The sequence below is a fragment of the Schistocerca serialis genome, chromosome 5 (genome assembly GCF_023864345.2).
Source record: "Schistocerca serialis cubense isolate TAMUIC-IGC-003099 chromosome 5, iqSchSeri2.2, whole genome shotgun sequence".
In the NCBI taxonomy this organism is placed as follows: Eukaryota; Metazoa; Arthropoda; class Insecta; order Orthoptera; family Acrididae; genus Schistocerca; species Schistocerca serialis.
The window spans coordinates 13,413,903-13,435,957 of record NC_064642.1 but is presented as its reverse complement, the minus strand read 5'-3'; the positions used below and the strand labels follow the sequence as shown (position 1 = coordinate 13,435,957).

The 22,055-nt window shown below is 45.7% G+C and overlaps 1 protein-coding gene across 1 annotated transcript in view; it reads right to left on the bottom strand.

Moving 5' to 3' along the window:
* The window catches only part of LOC126481703 (epithelial discoidin domain-containing receptor 1-like), an 833,514-nt gene that overhangs the window by 190,464 nt on the left and 620,995 nt on the right, over positions 1-22,055 (bottom strand). The window lies entirely within an intron of this gene.

Below are 22,055 nucleotides of genomic sequence, written 5' to 3'. Positions count from 1 at the left end.
GGCGTAATAGGCACGCGGCACGCCGAAGCGCAGTTTGAATCGCAACAGCCAGGCGATTCCGTCCTGTTTACAATCGCGAGACTGGAAGGGACAAGTGTTTGTCGTAGCTATCTGATAGCTACGGGAAGGAAAAGCACAAACTGTTTCTGTTTAGCAGCCATGCCGAGAAAACTGTGTTGCAGGTGGCGAGGACACCAGTGTCCTCTTATCCTCTGAAGGCAAAAGGAAAATGTAGTTTGTAAACTTAGCGTGGATCATAAACAGACTAGTAAGAACGAAGTAGCGCAGTTGGGCTTACATCGACATTGTGCTTAGAATGAAATTTTAACTCTGCAGCAGAGTGAGCGCTGATACGAAACTTCGTGGCGGATTAGAACTGTGTGCCAGACCGAGACGAGAACTCGGGACCTTTGCCTTTCAGAGACACGTGCTCTACACACAGCGCCGCCCAAGCACAACTCACGCCCCTCCTCACAGCTCTACTTCTGCTAGTACCTCGTCTCCTACCTTCAACAACAAGGTTCACAGGAGAGGCTCTGTCAAATTTGGAAGGTAGGAGAGGAGGTACTAGCAGAAGTAGAGCTGTGAGAAGGGGGCGTGAGTTGTGGTTGGGCAGCGCTGTGGGTAGAGCACTTGTCTGTGAAAGGCAAAGGTCCCAAGTTCGAGTGTCGGTCCGGCAGACAGTTCTAATCTGCCAGGAAGATTAAAAAGAAACATTGGCCACTATAAACAACAAAACGCATCATTATATTCTGAACTGCTTATGTATGTGCGATGGTGCAAATCGAGTGATACACAATGTTCATAGCTGTCAGCCAACAGAACTCAAAAGTGTCGACGCCAGACGAGAGACTCCAACGCTCGGCGCACTGACAGTGAAAATTATGATAAATTAACTAGTACTAATACAATGCAATTCTCATTGCACTGACAAAATAATAGCTACAGAACCTAAGCCATACGAATAGAAGAGGAGTGTATGCAGTGGTTGTTGCTTTGACAAAATAATACGTGAAGCTGTTCTTGTAGGGTCCACTGCACACAAGTACAACACTGACAAAGTGAAGTGAACAAACTCGGAATACAGTCGGTTATATTTATTTCTGGAATGACGCCTAATCAGGACAAGCTGAGGATCTTGGAATCCAAGCGAAGACTGAAAAGAACCTAGCAGGTACACACAAAGCAGGTTGAATGTCTCAGCACTACCAATTGAGAACTCTAGTTGTGCAGCGAGGTGTTTGACTGTGGTTCGTCGATCACCTCGAATGAGAGTGTCCACACGTTCCAACACACAGCTGTGTGCGGCAGGCCGGTACACGGCATAGTGGACAGGTTTCCACGGCGTAGTTGCTATGGTGACAGACGCCTCGCTCAACGACTCACCTTGCTTTTGTTCACTGCCAGGTCTCCGTAGACATTCTATGATGCGATGCGCTGCTTTCAAAATCATTGACAGCTCTCTGCTTGTAAAGCACCCCCGTTCGCCGTTATAGAAGCCATTTTGAAATCTATGTATAACGCCGCCACATATCGGGACATCATGTAACTATAGGTTCTGAAGCGGGAATGTTCCATAATGTTCCACAACCAATTCCGCATTTTTTAACCGAAATTTGCAGGGAAAAATGTGTTGCATTACTTATCCAAAGCCCGTTGTTTGTTTTCTTAAACGACTAGCGTGCGCCAACCAGTGCGGAACGGCGGTTTCCCCTCAACGACCCGGAAGAGTTCACCCGCATTCCAGGTTCAAGACCCTCAGCTCTCTGCTCTCAAAACCTGTACATGGAGGGCACGCTATTACTAATGTGAAGGGAGGGCAACAACTGTTGCTAAATCCGTGAAAAAACAGGAGACAACACACGTAACTTCCCACTTTCTGCATACAAGACGCACAGTTTTGTAATACGAAGTAGGCACTCGTCCGGCGCAATGTCAGCTTGACGTGCCAAGTATTTTATCCAGAGAGAGACAATACTACGGGCTGAATCAGGTTTTACGGTGAACCCAAGTCATTCTCCCAAGGTGCCGAGATGGTAGTGCAGTAGGTCTGTCTTCAGAATAAGTGCAAAAAGGAAGGAATGTGGTCGTTGTACGGGTCCTGCGAACTGCGTGTCCTCCGCAAAGCTGGTCGCACTCCAGCTAATGAGGTGCCGTTACGGTCTGTCTGCCGACAAGAGAGGCTATTGGGACGCTTCTGGTTTCAAACCACTCGCCGTTCTAGGCGCTTGGCTTTTTTTCTCAGACATAAAGCTCCAACTCACGAGATAACTGCGAAATAGCTGCAAAAAGGAAATGTCAGTATCTCGTCTCCTACCTTCCAAACTTTACAGAAGCCAGGAAGTTTCATATCAGCGCACACTCCGCTGCAGAGTGAAAATCTCATTCAGGAAATGTCGTTTAACGATATGTGACTGTAGAGCCACAATTATGTGGAGTGTGACGTTATGTGTTACGTCATTCGAGTCTGTGAAGACCTTGTATGTTTCAGTTGCAGATAGTTTTTTTTTTGGTACCACTTGTTCGACTTTAGTCATCGCTAGTCCCAAAATGCAACACAAACATGATCTGAAAATGACGACAATGACGTGACACTCACTCTATCCAATGCTACGAGTAGATAAACAGCGATTACAGACTTGTACAAATCCTTAATAAGTTTGAGCATATAGGACAATCATGGCAGATAGGAGGTTTTCTTTGGGGTCAACCTGAAACCCAGTATAAACCACAGAATCATGAAAGTACTATAAATATACAAACAGTAACAACCGCACATACACACTTCAAGTTAATGACACCCAACCCCCAACCCAAAAAAATAAAAAAAGAATTAAAAAATACAAATAGCACAAACCAACTATAACTGATATGGAAGACATCAGTTGACTTATATAGCTCAACTGAAAGCCCGACACCAATACGGAAAGCTAAAAACCGATATCATATAAAATAAGAAAGCGACGGAAATCCAGATAGCGGCATCTAACGAAATTCAGCATAGAGAACGTCACTGAGCTGAATAAACCAGAGCCCTCCACAACAGTCCACGTGGACGCCACCACAAGCCCCGAAATACGATTGCCCTTGAGTAGTGGGATTTTTATTTTATTTTATTTTATTTTTTGTTTTTAGACTGTTTGGAGATTGCCTGATATATTACGTAGCCCGAAGGTTAGGTTAAGTTAGAAGATGATAACAAGGCGTGAGTTGGTACAGATAACGAATCTGTTATGCTATCTCTTTTATTTAATACACTGCACATTCAATAGTCATATTGATGTCCCATGATAAAAGACTTTTCTTACTGGAACCCGATGTTTTCGTTTCATTACTTTGTTTTATGACGCTACGACGAGAAAGTCTCTACTGAAAACCAATGTTATTCAATTTTTTTCATTCTATAAAATGTGTCCAGAAATAACTAGGTGGAACGCCGCTTTCTATTACGTAGGATAACGATAATCATCATCTGCAGTAGCAGCAGAAACAGCGTCATCATCATCGGCACCACCCCCACCACCACCACCACCACCACCACCACCACCACCACCACCACCACATCAACAGCAATAGCGACGATTACTTGCCATCCACTGCTACATAAAGACCCCCTGTGGACCCTGCTGCGTCGAATGGTAAATCTCTGTAATCCTACAGAAATCCTATACAGTGCCAATAACATAAGGAAATAGTTCCTAGAAATCCTCAATCTGATTTGTAACGTAACGTAACTTTATTGGAGTTGTGGCTGCCTGCCTCTGTGCGTGCCGTTTCCCAGATTTCACAGGAAGCAGTGCAGGCGATGTGCTCACTAAATAGCAAGTGTACGAGCATATTCAGCGTGCTATGATTGCATGCTGCTGTAAGTAGATATAAAACTCCATAATGCAATTTTCCCTCTGTAGCTGAGTGTGCGCTCGTATGAAACTCCCTGGCAGACGAAAACTGTGTCCCTGACCGAGGCTCGAACTCGGGACCATTGCCATTCACGGGCAAGTGCTCTACCAACTGAACTACCCAAGAACGACTCAGGACCCGGTCTCACAGGACATTTGCCTGCGAAAGGCATATGTCCCGAGTTCGAATCTCGGTCTGGCACACAGTTTTTATCATCCAGGAAGTTTTAAATACAAAATGTTTCTTCAAAAGATATTGTATTGAAGAATCTGCATAAATTTCACTTAATAATGTAAAATTTGAACTGTTTATAAAGTAGATGTGCCCAGTTAAATGTTTTTACAGTGAATATTGCGTACAGAAGGTATAGGTTCCCAGATCGGATCACCGTGTCAGATGTGCACAGTGTTTCGACAGCAGAACGAGTTGACTTCATCAGGCACGCCGTTGGCCTAATTGCGGGTAGCTGGAGCGGGCGCTCTTACAGTTTCCACACCACCGCCGGAGAGTCGGGCTTTCGGTGTTCGGTCCACGGTCCACTGCAGAGCGGCTCGGCCCGGTCGCCGTTACGTCCAACGTGCCAGACTCTTCTCTGCCCATCTCACTGTTGTGACCTTCACCTTTCCATTCTCGTCCTCTGCTCTAGTATCCAATCGTTTCCGAAGCAGACCGAGGGCAGGTTCCCAGGCTTCACTGAGGCGGCAACCTGAATCACTGTTAATAACGGCATCCGTGATTTTAATTTCAATGAATTCACTTACGATGCAATCTCAGAATTTGGAGGTTTGCATCGGTAGCTTACTTTCCTCAATATTCACAGTGTGTCCTGTTTGCAAACAATGCTCTGCGGCCAAAGACTTCTTCAGTAGACCTGACCGATGGCCACGAATATCTTTCTTCAGGGCTCCAGAACTACGGAGATCGCGTGGGAAGCAATCAGCACTGCATGCAAGATGCGTAAGTGCTTCCCAGTAGAACTTCAGCGGCGTAGTGGAAACAATCTTGCAACATGCAGGAGGGAATTTTTTTGGAATGTTATTCGGACTACAATCCAGAAGCTTCGGCGGGAAGCCCTTACATGTATTCCGTACAGCTCTGGTCCCTCCCCATTTTTTTGGAGCCCTGAAGAAATACGATTGTCGCTACTGATTTGCTTTGCCTGGGTAGATTTATAGATAGGTAGTCAACAGCAAGCATTTCTGCACATTATAAGCCATCGACTGTAGTTCAAATAGTGAGAAGCTGATCGAATGTATGGCTCATTCGCACATTTTACGTGTTGCGTGTATAAGAAATGTGCACGCCCTGGTGAACGGGGGTCCAGTGTTGACTGTATTAACCGTGTTTTGCCCTAACGTCAAACGGCTATCCTTGCGTCCGTCCGTGATTGTTGGGACCTTCAGCATGTCGAAAACTATCTAATAGTAGACTACGAGTGCAGAACAAGCACCACAGAATTTTGATCAGCTTTTTATTGATATAAGATATTGGAGTTACGTCAATAGATACCAACATCGTACATTTTTGCCTTTGGGTAGTGGCGGTCGCAGATTTTGTTGCAGTGCCACAGAGGCTACGTCATCGATAGGTACGTGTTCCCTGACGGGTCTCTCGTCTTTGACGAAAGTCAGCGACGAAAGGAAAAACGGTGCAGCTATCGCCAATTTTGAATGCGAGATTTTATCTATGAGAACGAGATTTACAGGTGTGTGTATTGTGTATTAAACCGGAGACCGAGAAACTACGGAGAGACTTCATCCCGCTGTAGCCCTAAGTGGTTCACAACTCCACAACAGGACCCACCCCACCGCCGCCCCACGCCGAACCCAGGGTTATTGTGCGGTTTGGCCCTCTGTTGAGCCCCCCCCCCCCCCCCCCGGGACATCTCATACCATACGATACGAGTGGACTCCAAATGTTTGCGTGGTAGAGTAATTATGGTGTACGCATACGTGGAGACAGTATTTGCGCTTCAATCGCCGACTTAGTGTAACTGAGACGGAATAATGGGAACCAGACCACATTCGCTGAGGTAGATGGAAAACCGCCTCAAAAACCATCCACAGGCTAGCCGGCACACTGGACCTCGACACTAATCTGCTGGACGGATTCGCGCTGGGGACTGGCACACCTTCCTGCTCGAGAAGCAGCGCGTTAGACTGAGCGGCTAGCTGGGGCGGCCAAATTTATAGGTACTAAAATAGAATCAAAATTAAAGCTGGAAAGATAGTAAAAAAGTTATCACTTTCGAAAAAGCACTTATCTGTAATAAGAGTAAACATGGAAGGACTCATATACTATATAAGATTATGCGAGGTTAGCAGTCAACATTCAGAGAGCGACGTATTTTGTTGACAACTTGGCAACAGCATTCAACAAAGCGTTGAAAGTGAATAGCGTTGCAGCGTCATTTATTTGTACAGATATCTAAAACAGAGCAGGAAGCAGTTAATTTATACCTAATGCATTTGAAGCGGGAGATATTGAATGTCACACAGTAAAATTCCTCAGTCATTCAGTATCTCAAGTCGTTACACAACCAGCGTCACAATTACAGTTTTTTCGCATCACTGGGCCAGTATGAGAATGCAAAGCAGGTTTGCTATAAATACGCGGTGTAATAGTCGTGAGAGTTAGTGACCTTAAAGACTGACTGTAGTGAACTGAAGTTAGACAGTGCCGTTAAGACAAGGAAGACGCCATTATCGGCACCTCACTGAGTTTGAAAGAGGGCTACCAGAAGCTGGATGTCCCTTCCAGGATATTGCACCAGGACTTGGCAGGAATGCAGGCACTGCACACTATTGCTGGCAGCTGTGGTGACGGAAAGGGCTCTGGACGGACACGTGGCACTACCGAGAGGAAAGACCATCGTGCTCGTCGTACGGTTCTGGCGGATCGTACTGCATCTGAAGGGGAAATTTGAGCAGCAGCTGGAGCCATAGTGACACATCGATCTGTTGCAAATCGGTTACTTCAAGGATAGCTCCGAGCCAGACCGCAAACCACAGCCGTCTGCGGCTTCAGTGGTATGAATCGAGAGCTCGTTAGAGGTTGGAGTGGAGCTCTGTTGCATTTTATGGTTAAAGCTTATCTTGACCGGTGGCAATGATGGCCGTGTGTTGGTTAGGAGGATCCCAGTCGAGGGCCTGCAGTCAACCCGTCTGCTTGCTAGACACACTGGACCTAGGTCTAGAGTTATGGTCTCGGATGCTATTTCGCTCTATTGGTGATCCCTCGCATCCTGATTGCCAATGTGTACGTCAACCTGGTGATTCGACCAGCTGTGCTGCTATTCAGGAGCAACATTCCCGGGAGTGTTGCCCTACAGGAAAACACTCGCCCAGTCTAAGGCGCTGCAGTTATGGACTGTGCGGCTGATCCCGGCGGAGGTTCGAGTCCTCCCTCGGGCATGGGTGTGTGTGTTCGTCCTTAGGTTTCTTCTTTTTTTTTGGTCATCAATCTACTGACTGGTTTGATGCGGCCCGCCACGAATTCCTTTCCTGTGCTAACCTCTTCATCTCTGAGTAGCACTTGCAACCTACGTCCTCAATTATTTGCTTGATGTATTCCAATCTCTGTCTTCCTCTACAGTTTTTGCCCTCTACAGCTCCCTCTAGTACCATGGAACTCATTCCCTCATGTCTTAGCAGATGTCCTATCATCCTGTCCCTTCTCCTTATCAGTGTTTTCCACATATTCCTTTCCTCTCCGATTCTGCGTAGAACCTCCTCATTCCTTACCTTATCAGTCCACCTAATTTTCAACATTCGTCTATAGTACCACATCTCAAATGCTTCGATTCTCTTCTGTTCCGGTTTTCCCACAGTCCATGTTTCACTACCATACAATGCTGTACTCCAGACGTACATCCTCAGAAATTTCTTCCTCAAATTAAGGCCGGTATTTGATATTAGTAGACTTCTCTTGGCCAGAAATGCCTTTTTTGCCATAGCGAGTCTGCTTTTGATGTCCTCCTTGCTCCGTCCGTCATTGGTTATTTTACTGCCTAGGTAGCAGAATTCCTTAACTTCATTGACTTCGTGACCATCAATCCTGATGTTAAGTTTCTCGCTGTTCTCATTTCTACTACTTCTCATTACCTTTGTCTTTCTCCGATTTACTCTCAAACCATACTGTGTACTCATTAGACTGTTCATTCCGTTCAGCAGATCATTTAATTCTTCTTCACTTTCACTCAGGACAGCAATGTCATCAGCGAATCGTATCATTGATATCCTTTCACCTTGTATTTTAATTCCACTCCTGAACCTTGCTTTTATTTCCATCATTGCTTCCTCGATGTACAGATTGAAGAGTAGGGGCGAAAGGCTACAGCCTTGTCTTACACCCTTCTTAATACGAGCACTTCGTTCTTGATCGTCCACTCTTATTATTCCCTCTTGGTTGTTGTACATATTGTATATGACCCGCCTCTCTTTATAGCTTACCCCTACTTTTTTCAGAATCTCGAACATCTTGCACCATTTTATATTGTCGAACGCTTTTTCCAGGTCGACAGATCCTATGAAAGTGTCTAGATTTTTCTTTAGCCTTGCTTCCATTATTAGCCGTAACGTCAGAATTGCCTCTCTCGTCCCTTTACTTTTCCTAAAGCCAAACTGATCGTCACCTAGGATAATTTATGTTAAATAGTGTGTAAGCTTAGGGACTGATGACCTTAGCAGTGAAGTCCCATAAGATTTCACACACATTTGAACACTTTTTGATAACACTCGCGTACATACCGCTGTTGTAAGCTAGTATGCTCTGAACAGGTCAAGGCGACATGTCGACACTTTGTAATCACCAGATGAGTCTCCAATCATGAAGCACATATGGGGCATCATTGGACAATAGCTCCAGAATCGTCCACAACTCGCATTAACTGTCGCTGTATCGACCGACCAGATGCAACAGGCATGGAACTCACTTATATCATGCACTTGTACAACAAAATGCATGCACGTTTGCATAGTTGCATTCAACATTCTCGCGGCTACACCGGTAGTTAATGTACCAACATTTTACATTTGCAATGGCTTTTCTCTCCGTTACATTAGTCTGTGATTTTGTACTGTTTATCACTTAAATTTATTACCTAGACAAATGTTTTTCCTTAATTTCATTACTCTACATTAATTACTTATTGGTGATGGGATTTTTCTTCTATCAGCGTTTTCAGTTGGGGAACAACGGCGTTTCTGACAGTTACTGATATACTGTTCTGACGGATTAATTTTTTTACAAGGTTTAACTGGAGAAAAGGAGCTAGATGTAGAGGGTGATGTTTTCCAGCAGGAAGAAACTCTAGGAACCGATCAATGAGAGGATATGGAGCAAGGAATATGTAATGAACCTACCACCCGAAATGTACGGTTTCCATGCTAGCAACCATTTTTTCAGTCATACTTTGTTACAGGGACCGTATTCTAATACGCACTGTATCATTCAGCCACGGATACAGTATGCATGGTTTTCTCCTAGAGGGCGGTACTGTTCCTCATACGTCATGCCCTAGCGCCCTCTCCTACCATAGTAATTGGTAATGTTCTGTCCGGCTCACTTCTTTTGTTGACCCACCTTGTAGTGGATGTGATACAGCATTGTACACAATGGTTCCGTATTCGGATCGAGAGCTTGCCGGCATGGTGTTTATTTACAGAAAGGCAAATGGCAAGGGGAGGCGGGCAGCAAGGTTGTATCAGGAGACCTATCCCCACCGACAACAACCACAGCATTCAACGCTTAGAACAACGTCTCGCCGTTTGTCTGGGAGATGATCGTTTCAGGAAGCAGGATGTCACGAAGGACGTACACGAAATATTCGGACACCACACTTGGAGGCAAATGTGAGTAACACTGTGGAAGGCGACAGCCGTGTCATTACTGGCAGTCGGTTCAGCAGTACAGGGTAAGCCAGACGACCGTGTGGAACGTTCCCCATTACAATTGTTAATACCCATATCACTTACATCGTGTGCAGGGCTTACTAGCGACAGACTTTCCACATAGGCAGTAGTTTTGTCACTGGTTTCTTCACTAGGGAACCACGATTCCGGGATTTGTGTCATCCAGCCTATTCACAAACGAGCCCACGATTACGCCAAGTGGTATCTTCAACTTTCATAATAGAGATCTATGGGGTAATATACAGAACCCACATGGTCTGGTGTCGGCGAATCATCAGCATCGGTGCCGCTGGAATGTGTGTGCTGTGATAATTGTGGACCGTATTTTAGGACCAGTGTTCCTTCCACGTCGCGTTACACATGGTTCAAATACCTCCAAGCACTATGGGACTTAACATCTGAGGCCATCAGTCCCTAGAACTTAGAACTACTTAAACCTAACTAACCTAAGGGCATCACACACGTCCATGCCGAGACAGGATTCAGACCTGCGACCGTAGCAGCAGCGCGGTCCTGGACTGAAGCGCCTAGAACCGCTCGGCCAAAGCGGCCGGCCGTCGCGTAACTGGCCGGCACTATCGGCTTTTCTAGCTTGTGACTTTCCATATCCTGGTGGATGAAGAGCCATCGATGATTCGAAGGGTTATGTGGCTGCTACATGATGGGGCTCCAGCACACTTCGCCATTAAAATCCAGACACTTCTCAATTGTGTCTTCCCTGGTCGATGGAGAGGGTCCAGTTGCATGGCCTGCTCGATCACAGGATCTCAATCTGAGCGATTTCTGACTATGGTGCCATCTCAAAAGTATCATGTATGCAGAGCCCGTTCCGGATGTGGAGACATTGGAGCAGCGTATTCGTGCTGCCTTTGACACCGTTCGGATGCAGCCTGCTGATGTGAACGTGTGAAACAGAACATGCTACAGCTCGTACAAGCATGTGCTGAGGCACATGGAAACCATTTTCAACACATGCTCAACTCTGGCTGCAGAGTACTGCGCGGTCTGTGTAACAATGTATGATCCAATAAATGGTCTCGAGTATGGAAACTATGCATTTGCAGACGTAAGTTCCTTAGACCTTTTTTGTTCCGTATCCTCTCATCGATCAGTCCCAAGAGTTTGTCCAGGGTGGAAAACATCACCCCGTGTAGTAAGCACATACAGAGGGGGGAACGTAATACAAAACTGTTATATTTCTCGACGAGCAGCTCAAGCCACTGGAAATAAAAGACCGCTACTCTTGCGACCATTAACAAGCTGTCGGAAAAGAGAAAAAGGAAACTGCAGCACGTGTGACAGCGTTACAATCTGACGTTGATTAAACGGAGTGTAGCGGAACGCAGCCCCAGTGCTTCCGTGCCTAAACTGCAGAAAACACGGGCAGCGGCTGTGGGGGCGGAATGCGAGTGTAGGGGGGGGGGGGGGCCGGGGGCGGCTGCGGTGTTTCCCACAAAGAGCAGCGGGCCGAGGAGGGCGAGCGCGGGGGCGCCCGCAGCGTCGCGACGCCTCTCCCCATTTGCGCCGCGGCGCCGCTGTTTGCATCGTAATGGCCGCTTCTGTGCGCGGGGTGAGGCGGCAACTGCCCCGCCGGCGTCGGGGGCAGAGCAGAGCGGAGCGGAGGAGGCGAATTGAAAAACAGTGGGCTGGCTGGCCGCCAGTGCCTACACGGCCACTGAGCGCCGCCCTCTCTCTCTCTCTCTCTCTCTGCTGCGCCCCTAGTGCTTTTATCTCGCGCTCGGCTCTGCTCTTCGCTGCAGTGGCCCGTCCCCTATTCAGCGGGCAGGTGACTCGCTCGCAGCCCCATCGGGCACTTAGGGGATGCGGCGTTCCGTTCATTCACTGAATCCAACGAACTGTTAAGACGGTCTGTCTGCACTGGATAGGAGCGACGAAAGGGAAACTGCCAATATAAACGAAACTGTAGAAGAATCATGGATCCGGCACAGTAAACAATTACGGTATATTAAAGAACAAACCGCCTTCAGTCACAACTTGTGTTTATTTACTGCACTATGCATTTCGAGCCCTGGAGGCTCATCTTCAGGTGCTTTTTAGTGATTTACATCAGGTTTTATTTTTATTTTTTTTTAGTTGTTTGCAGTTTAACATTTTATGATGTCTGCTTCTGTTGTGCAGCTGGTATACACAATACACATCTTTAATTTTGTAGTAAATACATAGTCACACACTTTTTCGCACATTGTAGTAGCAGAATGTGTGTGACTATATATGTACTACAAAATTAAAGATGTGTATTGTGTATACCAGCTGCACAACAGAAGCAGACATCATAAAATGTTAAATTGCAAACAACTAAAAAAAAAAAAACCTGATGTAAATCACTAAAAAGCGCCTGAAGATGAGCTTCCAGGGCTCGAAATGCATAGTGTAGTAAATAAACACAACTTGTGACTGAAGGCAGTTTGTTCTTCATTTTACGAAGGTAAAACAGTCGTGGACGAAACACTGGAAAACAATGGATAAAATTAAATCACAGTATAACTGGAGCCATAGAGAGAGATAGAGTCACGAAAGCCGAACCATCGATAATGGTGTGGCAGGAATTGACCCAATGGACATAGGAGGAATTTAAGGTAATAAAGGGTGGTCGGAAATTCCCTTTACAAACTTCTAGGACATGTAGAGGGTAGTGAGTACAGAACATTTTGAATCGTATCGTTTCCGTTCTACGACAGTTTCAATGTAGATGTGTACCTCGTCAACGCCTGCTTAGGGCAAGAGAAACGTCTCAGAGTACCCCGTCCTGGTATGCAACAGGGTAGACACGATGACGTGTACTACGTCAAACGATGCCCAGATGTCACTCATTGTCCGCTTTGCTGCGAGACCGAGTCAACATCTGCGCATCACCGGTAAAGGAAACATGGTGAAGCACACGTTTGCGGAATGCAGGGTGAAAAGTATTTAAACCGACAAACTCTCGGAGGTTGTAGGGGACATCAAAACAAATATTTTTCCTCAATGTCATTTTTTTCCTATGAGGAGTATTTAAACCGGTAGAGAAAGATTTCTCTGGCGGCAAATTAATTAAACCAACAAAAATTTTTCCATTTTTTTGTGACCAAGAGACAACACATTAACACAAACCAATTTCAATAGCAGTAGATTTTCAAAATGCCTCCATTGACACGTAAACAAAGGTTAAACCGTCGGATCATGTTCTGTCTGACACGGGCAAAAACCCCAGGAGTATCCTGAATTGTTCCTGCTGCTGCTACTCTCCGGGTAACCAGATCCTCTTCTGATGCAACAGGTGTTGCGTAAACAAGGTTTCGCATCTCTCCCCACTCAAAGGGGACATATCTGGGGCTCGAGCAGGCCATGGTACAGGACCACCTCTGCCAATCCACGTTTCTGGGAGCCGTCGGTCCAGGAATCGACGCACATGACGACTGTGCCGGCGCCGCGTCATGCTTGAACCACATGCTTTGTCTTGTAGGGAGCGGGACGTCTTCCAGCGATTCTGGCAATGCTTTGGAGAGAATATTGTGATAGTGCCTGCCATTTAATGGTATAGGTGTCAGATACGGCCCAATTAAATAGTTCCCAACAACACCGACCCATACATTAACGAAGAACCGCACTTGATGAGCGCTAGTAATTGTGGCATGTGGGTTATCCTCACTCCAAACATGCGAATTGTGCATGTTGAAGACTCCATCTCGCCCGAACGTTGCTTCATCGGTAAATGACACAGAGGATGGAAATGAAGGATCATTTCACACCGTTCCAGGTAGCACTGCGAATACTGTGCTTTGGGTGGATAATCAACTTGTTCCAGGTTGTGGACACGCTGTAAGTGAAATGGACGTAACAATTGCTCTAGAAGGACTGTTCTTACATCGTCTGATTCGTCACCATGTTACGTGCAACTGCACGAGTGCTGATTGATCCCGCTCCACATGCTGCAAGACAGCTTCCTCAAATTGCAGCGTTCTTATCGTGCGACGGCATCCCTGTCCAGGTAATCTGCTAAATGACCCGGTCTCACGCAGACGTTGGTACACAGCAGCAAAGGTTGTATGATGCGGGATACGGCGATTAGGGTTGTTGATAAACCCACTGTACAGCTCGTCTGTTGTGGTGCGATACATAGTACGCACCAACCATACCAGTGTACTCACTCCAGGTGTATCGCTCCTTTAGGAAACAGAGACAATGTACTGGTGGACAGCAGTTGCCTAAAACTGAAGAGCGTAATACGCCCTCTAACAACTGAAGATCGTAATACGGCCTCCACCGGTTTAAATAATCCTCATAGGAAAAAATGGCATTAGGAAAAATATTTGTTTTGATGTCTCCTACAACCTCCCAGAGTTTTTTGGTTTAAATACTTTTCACCCTGTACACAGACACGCTCCTTGCGTATGGCGAAGATGGAGGCAACGGAAAAGTTGCTGGTCGGCTGTATCACGAACGTTTTCCACATCGTCACACTCCATCGCACAAACTGTTTGCCGAAGTTACCCGACGGCTACCAGAAGCGGCTACCTGCACCGTGAGGAGGCAGGACTGTGATGCTCCACGGCGACGCCGCACTCCCGAATTTGAAGAAGGCGTACTGCGTCGCATTGAAGATAGCTCGTCAACGAGTTCGCGCACAATTGCGCGTGCAATGGCTGTCAGTCACAGTACCGTCTTGGACGTCCTGGATGAGCAACAATTACACCCGTACAACCTGCAAAGGGTACACGCTATGGGTCCAGCAGACCTTCCACAACGCGTCACCTTCTGCACATGGTTCCTGTTTCCACGTCGAGTTCTCTTCGCAGATGAGGGGTTATGTTCTAAATGCTCGAAATAGCAATGTCTGGGCGGACGAAAACCCTCATTCACGCATGTTTAGGAATTTCAAGACAGGTTTGGAATTAACGTGTGGGCAGGTATTCTGGGTGGTGATGTGGTTGGACCATACCTCCTTCCATCCAAGCTCACGGGTCCCACCTACTTAGTCTTCCTACGACACGTAATGGACCCGTTCTTGTAAGCTGTGCTATTGAATGTCCGTCAGGAAATGTGGTTTCAGCATGATGGAGAACCACCTCACTTCTCACTGGCTGTCCGGAGACGTCTCAACGACGGTATGGTTAAAGATGGATAGGCCCGTGGTGGTCCAACCGCGTGGCAGCCACGGTCGCCGGGTTTAACCTCTATGGACTACTTGTGGGGTCGTATGAAGTGCCTAATTTATGAGACACCTGTAGAGACAGATGAAGATCTGCTGGCATGAGTTCTGACTGCTGCACAAGAGATTGAAGGTGGGATGCAGAGAGTGTACATCTACATCTACATCTACATCCATACTCCGCAAGCCACCTGACGGTGTGCGGCGGAGGGTACCTTGAGTACCTCTATCGGTTCTCCCTTCTATTCCAGTCTCGTATTGTTCGTGGAAAGAAGGATTGTCGGTATGCTTCTGTGTGAGCTCTAATCTCTCTGATTTTATCCTCATGGTCTCTTCGCGAGTTATACGTAGAAGGGAGAAATATACTGATTGACTCTTCGGTGAAGGTATGTTCTCGAAACTTTAACAAAAGCCCGTACCGAGCTACTGAGCGTCTCTCCTGCAGAGGCTTCCACTGGAGTTTATCTATCATCTCCGTAACGCTTTCGCGATTACTAAATGATCCTGTAACGAAGCGCGCTGCTCTCCGTTGGATCTTCTCTATGTCTTGTATCAACCCTATCTGGTACGGATCCCACACTGCTGAGCAGTATTCAAGCAGTGGGCGAACAAGCGTACTGTAACCTACTTCCTTTGTTTTCGGATTGCATTTCCATAGGATTTTTCCAATGAATCTCAGTCTGCCATCTGCTTTACCGACGATCAACGTTATATGATCATTCCATTTTAAATTCCTAATGCGTACTCTCAGATAATTTATGGAATTAACTGCTTCCAGGTGCTCACCTGCTATTTTGTAGCTAAATGATACGGGATCTATCTTTCTATGTATTCGCAGCACATTACACTTGTCTACATTGAGATTCAATTGCCATTCCCTGCACCATGCGGCAATTCGCTGCAGATCCTCCTGCATTTCAGTACTATTTTCCATTGTTACAACCTCTCGATACACCACAGCATCATCTGCAAAAACCCTCAGTGAACTTCCGATGTCATCCACAAGGTCATTTATGTATATTGTGAATAGCAACGGTCCTATGACACTCCCCTGCGTTACACCTGAAATCACTCTTACTTCGGAAGACTTCTCTCCATTGAGAATGACATGCTGCGTTCTGTTATCTAGGAACTCTTCAATCCAATCACACAATTGGTCTGATAGTCCATATGCTCATTACTTTGTTCATTAAACGACTGTGGGGAACTGTATCGAACGCCTTGTGGAAGTCAAGAAACACGGCATCTACCTGTGAACCCGTGTCTATGACCCTTTGAGTCTCGTGGACGAATAGCGCGAGCTGGGTTTCACATGACCGTCTTTTTCGAAACCCATGCTGATTCCTACAGAGTAGATTTCTAGCCTCCAGAAAAGTCATTATACTCGAACATAATACGTGTTCCAAAATTCTACAACTGATCGACGTTAGAGATATAGGTCTATAGTTCTGCACATCTGTGTACCAGAACATGCTTCGGAGTTACAAATGTGTGTAACAGCGTTGGTGATCGCCACATCGAGCCGCTGTTGTAATGCACCGGTACGTTGCGGCTGGTGCCGTAAATGCTGGGTTCTTGTTGTTGTCGACTAATGTAAACCATAAGGTGTAAGTTGTAATGCAAATGCGTAAGTAAAAACGGAACGAGTCAGTATTCTTTTCAAATGGATTGCAACAATTGTACTGGGTCACGCCTAAGTACATTCCTCACGTGGGTGTTGATGAAATAATCACCTGCATTGAGGAAACGATACGTTTCCGGACATGGGTTCCTATTCAAAACGTTATGTACTCACTACCCTCTACTTGTCCTAGAAGTTTGTAACGGGAATTGCCGACCACCCTGTATAATATGGTACTTTTTCATTCCGTTAAAAAAGTACTACATTAAGTTCCTTCCTGAAAGAGTCATTTACGAAAGCTGTAGTACAGGGTGTTTCAAAAAGAATCATCTGATTTAAAAACTCCATATTTATTGACAAAACCATACTACAACCATGACATGAATTGCAAAATATTCACAAAATTTTAAAGTTTTACCTATGCTGCTACAAATGGTCTATGCATCGACCAGCAGCAGTGCGAAAAACATCTAGACAATATATGGCACAGAAAACGTTCACTTTTAGGTGAGCGTCTTTCGTGCTCAGTAATTCGTGAGGGTTCTGGAATCCGCATACGCGCACATTATGTCGGTTTACTTTACCGCTAACATGAGGTGTTGCTTCATCAGTGAAACTTAGTCGATCTAGAAATGCATCGTGTTGCTTATCCTCTGACAGAGCATTGCTGAAGTCAACCAGTTTCCTTTTATTACCAGTCCTAAGAGCATGCACTAATTACAGATTGTAGGGTTTATAGAGCAAACGACACCTTACCAGTCACCAGAGAGTCATATGAGCAGTTGCCACTTTCTTCGCGGACGCCGCTCAAACGTTTGTCGAATTATTTCCACCATGTCATCAATAGCGCGAGGTCGGCGCTCTCTCTTCTAATTGGCGTTACCAATGACGCATGTTTTTGGTTGCCGGCGGATCAATGACAAAATACGCTGGACCGAAATCGCTGAGCCATTCTTTGCAAACTGCAGCACACAAAACGTCTTCTGTTGAGCAAACGCCGTCTTGCTTCTGACTGACCGCAAATTGAGAAGAATCTGAGATCGAAATCTAACGGCCATTTTCTGAAACTCTAGTCCACGCCCATTCAAACAACACAGATTTCCTTGCCCGCACGCCCCGTGTTTCACAATTATTACATCCAAAACAAGGTCATTCGCTTTGAAACACCCTGTTCTTGAGAAAATTCCGATTGAGCGAGCCGGTTTTCGCGCAGAAAGAAGCTGTTCAGACTGATACTGTCTATCACGATGTACACGTGAAGGGGAGTCAAATGAAAAACTTAAAAGAGTAATTAAAAAGCGAGTTTTCGAGCATTTGTTCTGTAAATTGGCAGTACTGTTATCAGCGATGTAAGGAATGTCCTATAGGCGGTAGAATACTACAGAGAAGCGAAACGCGGCCACAATACCAGTTCAAAACGGCTGTCCCAAGAAATAACAGCTTTCTGTCATACTTTTTCTGTTGCACTGAGGGTACGAAACCTATTGAAATCTACAGACCAAGGTACAGTATAGTGATGCATGTCTGTGACTACAGCCAGTGTACGAGTGGAGTAGAAAGCTTCGAAATGGCGCAACTTTTGTGACACACGCTCAGCACTTTGGCCAGGCACATCGCGCTGTGACACCAGAGTCTACTGCAGCAGCTGAAGCCACTGTGATGGAAAACCGTCATGTGATGGTGGGTGAAATAGAATCAGATCTGAACGTTAGTCATGACTCAGAATATCAATCATTCATGAGGAGCTTAAGTTCCGCAAAGTGCCCGTGAAGTGCGCGCCACGCCAGCTCATTTCAGAACTGAAAGAACGACGCTTTGACGTCCGTAAAGAACTTTTGTGGCGCTTTGAAGTAGAAGGTGATGGCTTCTTGGCGGGAAGCATTACAGCAGATGAAACCTGGGTACACTACCATCAACCCGCAGCAAAGAAAACAACCAAGGAATCACTATCACCAAAACCCAAGAACGTCCGGTCGTAGGCGTCTGTAGTGAAGGCTCCGCTGACTCTTTTGGGATGGGCGAAACGTTGTCTTCCACCACTACACGACTCTGGAAACACAATGACCAGAGCGTCATTTTCGAGCACGTTAAAAAACCAGCTTCGCCCTGCAGTAAGATCAGAGCGACGTAGACTTATTACTACTGGTATCATTTCCCTACATGACAATGCTCTGCCGCATATAGCCCGTGAAACACTTGCAACCATCGATGAAGCGTTTATTCACTGTTTTATGTCGAAATTATGAATAAACTATTGTTAAGATGCTCGTAGGAAATGGATAAAATAGAATCTGCAACAGTTGAAAAGTTTACTGTATAAAATGTAACCTCAGCGACTACAAAAGGCAAGCTAGAAGACAAGTTAAGAGATTTTTTTCTATTAGTTCACATTTAAGAAGCGCGCTGCTGAATTTGAAAGTCACCGTACAGCCATCTATCATCATGAGAACTTAGGTAGACCAAAAACCTGTAAAACTATCTTAACTGTCGTAAAAATGCACTGCGTCCTGTTCAGTGATCGTCTATTCAAGGCTTGCGGGCTCAATGACATTTCAAAGATCTCGACAGGTCTTACCTGCCACATATCTTACTAACTCCTGGCACTCTGACAAAGCTTTGTTCTCAGTGGATGTCGCGTCATTCAACTGTCTGAGAAAAGCGTACCACGGCGAGCAGTATCCAGGACAGATTGTTGTTGTTGTTGTGGTCTTCAGTCCTGAGACTGGTTTGATGCAGCTCTCCATGCTACTCTATCCTGTGCAAGCTTCTTCATCTCCCAGTACCTACTGCAACCTACATCCTTCTGAATCTGCTTAGTGTATTCATCTCTTGGTCTCCCTCTACGATTTTTGCCCTCCACGCTGCCCTCCAATGCTAAATTTGTGATCCCTTGATGCCTCAGAACATGTCCTACCAACCGATGCCTTCTTCTAGTCAAGTTGTGCCACTAACTCCTCTTCTCCCCAATTCTATTCAATACCTCCTCATTAGTTACGTGATCTACCCACCTTATCTTCAGCATTCTTCTGTAGCACCACATTTCGAAAGCTTCTATTCTCTTCTTGTCCAAACTGGTTATCGTCCATGTTTCACTTCCATACATGGCTACACTCCATACAAATACTTTCAGAAACGACTTTCTGACACTTAAATCTATACTCGATGTTAACAAATTTCTCTTCTTCAGAAACGCTTTCCTTGCCATTGCCAGTCTACATTTTATATCCTCTCTACTTCGACCATCATCAGTTATTTTGCTCCCCAAACAGCAAAACTCCTTTACTACTTTAAGTGTCTCATTTCCTAATCTAATCCCCTCAGCATCACCCGATTTTAATTTGACTACATTCCATTATCCTTGTTTTGCTTTTGTTGATGTTCATCTTATATCCTCCTTTCAAGACGCTGTCCATTCCGTTCAACTGCTCTTCCAAGTCCTTTGCTGTCTCTGACAGATTAGATGAAATAAAATTCCTGCAAGTTTCTCAGACATAGATGAGACATGGACGCATCAGATACGAAGGAACTGCCGACACGGTGGCCGACAAACATTGATGGTGCGGGAGCTGTGCTTGTTCTTGTCTTCTGGGATCCTCAGAGAGTGCTATTCACTGACCACCTCCACAGGAGCAGTGCGATGAATGAAGTAATTGTGTGCAGTGAACTGCAACATTCCATAGTTAGCCTGTGATAAATTGTAGTTGTCATTCACATTTAGTAGTTAATAAATGCCAATCATATTTATTTATTGTAAGATAAAATCACTTTAGTTATTCACCTATCATTAGTTCAATAAATAAAATAATTAGGTGCGTCAGCTGTTGGATTGTGATTAATTTGCACAAGATGTTCTGCTTATTTCCACAGGTTACACTTTACAAACCACAATTACAAAACCATTTCCATAACTATCACTAAAATAAGAAAATAATATGCCGGTTGTACACTGGCTTGAACGGAAAGTCTCATAAGAACATGGACATCCTGACCGATCTGTACCAAACAAACATTCCAGCATTTCCATGCCTTTGGAAAATATTAATTGAAATGTGATCGTAGGGTGATTTTTTTTTTCAATACATAGAAAAGCTATTCCTACATATGAAGAATGATGTGAATATATCATAGCTATTGATTTCTGTAACGTCACTGGAAACTTTCAGCGGGAATCTGCAACTCAGCACGCCCCAGCGACGTACAAGCACAGTTTATCAGAATCTTTCGGAGATTCAGAAAGGTCGAACCATTGCTGTTAGGGATATGTGAACATCAAACCGACAGAATGTACAGTCATTTGGCTGCAATACTGTGTCTGCAGAAAGAGTGGTCACGAGATGAACTCTCCACTACAGTATTGCATGAGCAGTTGGACTACAGGATGGGAAGGTGGTACGATAGTCGACTGGGTCTTCAGCGCAGAATGGTGACAGCAGTTGGGATCCACGCAGAGGTTACACGGGGAGTGACACCAAGAAACGTCGGAAACGGATTAATGTAATGTGGATTCACATCTCGACTTGCTACACATCGTTTATTGGTGCGGCCGTACAACAGGTGGTACTGTATGGTTTGGGTTGGGTTGTTTGGGGAAGGAGACCAGACAGCGAGGTCATCGGTCTCATCGGATTAGGGAAGGATGTGGAAGGAATTCGGCCGTGCCCTTTCAAAGGAACCATCCCGGCATTTTCCTGGATCGATTGAGGGAAATCAGGATGGCCGGACGCGGGATTGAACCGTCGTCCTCCCGAATGTGCGTGCTGTATGGTATAAAGCCAGAGTCGACTGGGTACTGGCAGCTGCTATACTCATACACGACAGGTTGTTATAAATCACCTTGAAGAACCTCAAACTCCCAGCACCAGACATGGTGGTCTTTTCCACATCCAGCCTTCAGTGCGAAATGTATTCCCAGTGGTGGATGACTTTGTGGGTATCTCTATCAGGCACTTAAGTGTGATTTCCAGAGCATCCATGTAGATGTATTAATTTTTACTTCAGGAAGTGTTCCACCTTGTCTTCATTTTTGAAATGAGTGCCACGCAGGGACTTCTTCAGTCAAGGGATGAGGACGAAGTCATTGCGTGACGTGTGATGAGAATACGAGGGGTGAGGCAAAATCTGACAGCCCAAAGAGGCAGAATATCTGACTGTGGCCAGTATAGAATGGAATGGAAATGAGCGTTTGGCGTCATTGGCCGGGAGGCCCCTCGCGGGGCAGGTCCGGCCGCCATATCGCAGGTCTTATTACATTTGGCGCCACATTGGGCGACCTGCACGCCGGATGGGGATGAAATGATGATGAACACAACACAACACCCAGCCCCTGAGCGGAGAAAATCTCCGACCCAGCCGGGAATCGAACCCGGGCCCAGAGGACGGCAATCCGTCACGCTGACCACTCAGCTACTGGGGCGGACAGTATAGAATAAGTCGGGCTGTTGTTGAGGAGCAGTAATACGCCTCTGGCAGCTTC